Genomic DNA, 5,890 nt, shown 5'->3' on the forward strand with positions numbered 1-5,890 from the left:
ACTATATTATTGGACTTTATTTTGAATGGAAAGTACTTATTTTTGTTCTTATATTGTTCGAATAGATGAAGAGTTCAATTGAGAAGAAAATGGATCAAAAACTTGGTGCAAAGAAGTAATGGAAGAAAAAGAAGCGAAGAGGTAGGGGTTTGGCAGGAATAACATATTTTAGTATTTTGGTAATAAATTGAGCTACCAAAATCTAATTAAGATGATTCTAGATTCATTTTGAAGTTAAGAGAATGACCTACAATTCTTTTTAAGACATCAAAGTCCAGTTCATATGTTTTCATGGTAAAAAATCCAAATTACTAAAGTATAGTTTCACTATGATGCTCTTTTGGCCAGTTTTCAGTATTTTGGATATATCTTAGCATTTAGGACTCCAAATGACATGATTCTTGTGAAATTGGAAATGTAATTCAAAGAGTTACAACTTTCATGTTTTGTACATAAGTTGATTCAGCCTCCTTTATAAGCAATTTGGCTTCAAATATGATCCACGCATGGATCCTTGTAGATCCGCCCAAGGATCCCATGTCCTACGCCGAACATTGAAAGGGACTACACATTAGACTTTCTCGGATTCTGATAGTTCGTGAGCATCGAAACAAGTTCAGGGCTGGACTTAAGGTCAGTCTTTGAGCTAGAATTTATTGGGAAACATGCTCAAACTCTATTTTTGGCAGCTTTTCAAAATCTAATCCTACCATACTTCGGTCACAACTTTAGGAAATTATAAATAGGAGCACTTTAGGTCATCTTTAGGTTAGAAAACACTTGTCTAAACATTAGTTCTAGGATTTTTTCTTCGAGATTCAAGAATCAAAGTTGGAGATCTAGGCACGAATTTAGAGTTTCATCAACTGGGAAGTTCTACATGCTCTTTATTCTAAGTCTTGTATTTTTCAATATTGAATTCTTGTTTACTCTTTACAATTATGATGAACTAAACTGTTTCTAGGGTTAGAGTTTTGTGAAGGAGTTTTGATTATTTATCCAAGTTAAATTCTTGACATTTTTCTAGAATTATCTATCTTAATTTAATTACATGTTTGTGTTTGGTCAGCATGGACATGCTCTAAGGGTTTGTATTAAACTCAGAGGGGATATGCAACAGTGTACTAAATAAGTAAACATACTTAGTCTAATCACAAGAGTAGATTACAAATTTAAGATTTTAAAGAGTTTAATTAAATACTTATGATCTTGAAAGAGGCGCGAAATTTAATTACGCACAATTTAGATGTATTGAGAGATAATCTAAAGTACTTGTGTGTGATGTATTCTTAGATTATTAAGAAAATAATTGGATAATTAATTCTAACTCTGGATCAAGATCTAATACCGTAGTCTCTTGCCAATTATTTTCTCAACCCTATTTTGTTCAATTTGACTATTTGTTCTTATTTCTTCTTTAGATATTAAACCTCTTGAATTTGGATTTTATTGCTTTCTTCTCATAATAATTAAAGTAGGTAAAATTAACTCATCCTTGTGAATTCGGCCTTGAAATATTCCAAGTAACTACGTGCTTGTAGGAATTAGTAGATCAGTACTAAATCAACAATTGTCACGAAATCATAATAGGATCATTTAAGATCGTTTAGAATTTCATAGAATCGTACACGATTGTAAAATTTAGATAGCAATTCGATTTAGGTTTGTTACTAGTTATAGCTCTGCTATTGAAATTTATAATTAAATAATGTCTGAAATTAAGCTTACCATTGAATAACTCTTTTTAAAAGGTTTACATATTAGAATAGAGGCCCAAGGAAAGTACTTGCAAATCCATATTAGAGAAAGCACAAAAGAGCCTTACACTTGATGTGAATAATCCCAGCAATTTAAAAGCAACAAAGGCTCAACTTACTGAATTCAATCTAACTCTATCAAACTTCATTCAGAATGTGAATGGGTAGGAAAGAAATCCAAATATTATGGATAAATGTATAATAAATGGCATGAATAGGAAAACGTCTGAGTCTAGTTTCATGGGGATTGATCATAAGATAAAAAGGATGTCAAACTTAGTCTAAAAGGGCTTCTATAAATTTTGATTTAGATACCAGAAGCAGCTGGCCCTTTCTTGGCATCAATTGAACTGTTTTCCAAACAAATTACTTTATAAGAGTTAAAATGTTGGTAGTTGGTAGTGTGTTACAATTTCTTTCAAATACACTCTCATATGGTTCGAATTTGTTTACATGTTGCATTGTCAATTGGGAATCCAATATAGCTCAATCGTTGAAGAAATTTTGCCCCTTTTTTGAGTTATGTCTGTCTATATTTATAACCAAATAATTACAACTTTTGACTTTATGAACCTTACATTACCCGAGAGAGAGAGAGAGAGAGGGAGAGAGACTATCTTTATTGCAACATCTATGACTAACAGGGACAATGCTACAGTGCCTATAGTTATGGTAATGATATTAGGGAAACCTACTATTATAGGTTTCTATTATCTTTAGTGACAGATCCAATTTTTTAGCGACTTTTTAAATATTATATTAAAATAATTAATATTAACTTTAGTAAGTTTTTAATTAAAACTAGTAAGTATATGCCTGAAAGATAAGTTTTAGTCAGAAATAGAAATTTACACTTTGAGTAATTTAATTTACTTATTTGACAAAATTTACTTATGTTTAAATTAAACTTACTAATACTACAAGTAAAAAATGTACATATTTAAGTAAAAAAGTTACCAGTTTCTGAAAACGATTTTGGGCTCCTGAAACACTTTCGGGTATCATCTCTTTAAAGTCATCTGCCTTCTTCTTATTTAGTTCTCAGTTCCAACTATACGATTGAATTCCCAGGCAAAGGTTTCCACTTTGGTTCACACTTTCTCTTGGTTACAATTGAATAAATTTTCCCACTTCAAAATTTTCATCTTCAGTTCACATTTTCCCTATATCCTTTCTCATCAATCGGTTGTTTTTGGATGCTACCATATGCAGACACAATAAAAGGGTTAGCGATGGTGGTAGCCAACCAAAGAGCATATGAAAAATAGCAATGACGAGGTTAGACCATCATGTCCTCTTGAAATCATTTGATTATATTGCTGTAATTTATTTATATTTCATTTGTTTTGTTTGTCAAGATTTTCTTGCGAAATCAAGGCTGAGAATTTGAAGATTTTATTGCAATTTTGGGGCTGAAAATGTCCACTGAAACATCTAGGAAATGGTTGTAGTTTTGATTGTCTACGGGTAAAATATGCTTAACAGCCATATGAAACATCTAGGAAAGGACTTGACACTAGGCGTTTAAGTTAAATGTGGTTAATTTGTGAATGCATATAAGATGTTTGGTGAAATGTCAAAGAGAAATTTGTGTGTTATGATTGCTACTCTGTGCGGGTGAGAAAATTAAAAGTTCTAATTGCCAAATGGACTGTTACTATAGTTACTCTGTGCGGGTGAGAAATTTCTTTTTAATCAACTATAATAATGGCCCCATGAGTGAAATAATAAATTAGATCGAATAATTGAATTAACTATTATTACAGGTGAGGGGCACTTTTGAAATCAAATGAGATTCTCGCATCTAAAATCATATTTTTATTGCTGCCTTTTTTCTTTTGAATTGGGTAAATTGCTACAATCATATGTTTTAAGGGAAGTTAGTGATATTTTCAAAAATTTTGGAAATGGCAGTGAAATTGTTAAAAAACCGATGGGAGGCTTCTTAAATTACTCCTTTTTAAGCATACCATTCACTTTCAGCCGGCACATCCTAAAAAATATCTGCACTGCAGTCCGCATTTGGGAAATTAATTCAAGCCAAGATATCCGCAAGCCATCAACATTGTTGATGGGAGTTCTGCTCATAATTGTTGAAGTATGTTATTTTCTTTTCAAAACTGTTATGCTTACTTACTAAATAACACAATTATGAGCACTTGCTGTTTATGCTGAAAAGGCATTTTGATGTATTGCACGGAAACGATATCAAGATGCAGAGAAAAACCTAAAATGAAATAAATTCCTTGATCAAACTCTGATACTTTCATAGTTTCCATCATTTTAGTCACCTCAGATATTGTTAGCATCCAAGTGCTCTTGGGTTTGTAAACTAGAAATTTCAATTCAACTATGAATGCTTTTATTGTGATATCAGAGCTCTTGACACTGGTGATCATATTCTCAAATCAAGTTACTAGCCTTTTGATTGGTTCAGTTTTCTGAACCCAAAGTCTTTGTGCTCTAAATTCAGTTCTTGGCCATGTAATCTTGTCATGCTTAGATATCTATATCTAGTGTCCTACCAGCTTAATTTTGGTGCGTAAGTATCAGTTATTAAAGGTTAGTAAATGATATTAAATCTCAGGTTGCTATTTTTGTTAGTGGTTAAACATTCAAACTGTATGCATGAACCTGGACAAGCAATAGAGACATAAGCCAATGTAAGCATCAAATGATTGATTTTCCTTATGATGATATGCTCTGATTCTTTGCAGGCCGTTGCTTGTTCCAGATTAATCTAGTTGCTGCAAATGAGGTTCATTATAATTAGGCTGGAATTCCGATTTTTAAGGTCTTAGGTGGAAGAACACGTTGCATGGAAACTTTAAATCCAGCATTACATTTCAATGTAAGGAGGTGAAATTCTAAGAAATAAGCATGACATGAAGTGCTGCGATTCGTTTTTTGCTCTGTTAACCAAGTGCCTGTGCGTTTATGTGCTTTGCTCGTCTCCATAAAGCAGGAACTTTCGAAACTCTGCAGCTTTCAAAATGAGTTTTTGAGTTTGAAACCAAGCATATGATCCTAGCTAGCTAGCTAGCTCCTATTCAATTTATTGTCTTCGTTATAGGGTGAGGGGAAAAAAATATAGATTGAACCTAATTTTTGTGCTTGATTAATAAACAGGGACAGAGCAGCGGGGGATTGGAATTTTGGATTTGTTTGTGGGAACTAGTTTCGACTTTTTTTGTCCATTTATCGTAACCGAGGAAACAATAATTGTGGGGGTCTCATAAATACCTTCAATGAATTCGGAAAAAAGTTACCAGCTTTAGGTACTATGAATTCTTAGGCATAAAGAAATCCAAGCGTTACTAGTGCATCGACCTTTCCTACTCTAACTAAAACTAATGGCTAATAAAAGTCACCTTGTTACTTATCTCTTGAATTCTTAACCGTTTCAAATTTTAATAAAGAATTCTATCACAATCACAACACTTTTGAATTCAAAACTACAAAAACGCCTATCCTTTTTTTTTAATTTTGGGTTAAAATTAGCAAAAGTTCTACTTATTTGCACCTTTCCTGTAAAAATTATTTTTTTGTTGCAATTTCCTATTTTAGTTATCCATTCGACACTAGTATGGGCATAGATACGGATTAAGCAACTAGTTTGAGGAATAATATTTTTTATTATAAAATTAATTTGAATTGAATTAACAATTTGATATTTTCACAAAAAAGTGTAATTTTTTTGTCATTTTTCAAAAAATTTTAAGAAAACTATATTTTAGCAATTGTTGTCATTGACACTTAATTGAAGTTCATTAAGAATAATTGAAGTTTCGATATCAATACTCTATTCAAATGTAAATATTCAACCTAAGTAACAAAATAAAAGATAGCTAAACAAACGAAATATGAGTTCAATTGATCGTGTTCAAACTACATATTCTGTTAATGGTTAGTATATATGAAATTGTATTTTCTATTTGTAGAAAAATAATATGCATTTTATATCTACTAACGAATAAATTACCTATGTTTTGAACAAATCAAACCTAGACTTATGGTGTGATATGTATATAGTTGCTCACATTTATACTTATGCCATCATCCTTTCTTCCACTTGCTTTTTAATAGTGCAAATTTCTTTTGATTATATTTAGGGGTGGTAATTTCCGATACGT

The 5,890-nt window shown here is 31.6% G+C and overlaps 1 long non-coding RNA gene across 2 annotated transcripts; it reads left to right on the top strand.

Moving 5' to 3' along the window:
- Positions 1 to 2,736: 2,736 nt before the first annotated feature.
- On the top strand, positions 2,737 to 4,665 carry LOC140037343 (uncharacterized). Of its 2 annotated transcripts, XR_011841270.1 has the most exons (3): positions 2,737 to 2,834; positions 2,970 to 3,035; positions 4,475 to 4,665. It is a non-coding gene; the product is annotated as an uncharacterized lncRNA (long non-coding RNA). The 2 variants fall into 2 exon arrangements; XR_011841269.1 differs by having other exon boundaries at positions 2,764 to 3,035.
- The last annotated feature ends 1,225 nt before the right edge of the window (positions 4,666 to 5,890 follow it).

The sequence above is a fragment of the Coffea arabica genome, chromosome 2e (assembly GCF_036785885.1).
Source record: "Coffea arabica cultivar ET-39 chromosome 2e, Coffea Arabica ET-39 HiFi, whole genome shotgun sequence".
Taxonomy (NCBI): Eukaryota; Viridiplantae; Streptophyta; class Magnoliopsida; order Gentianales; family Rubiaceae; genus Coffea; species Coffea arabica.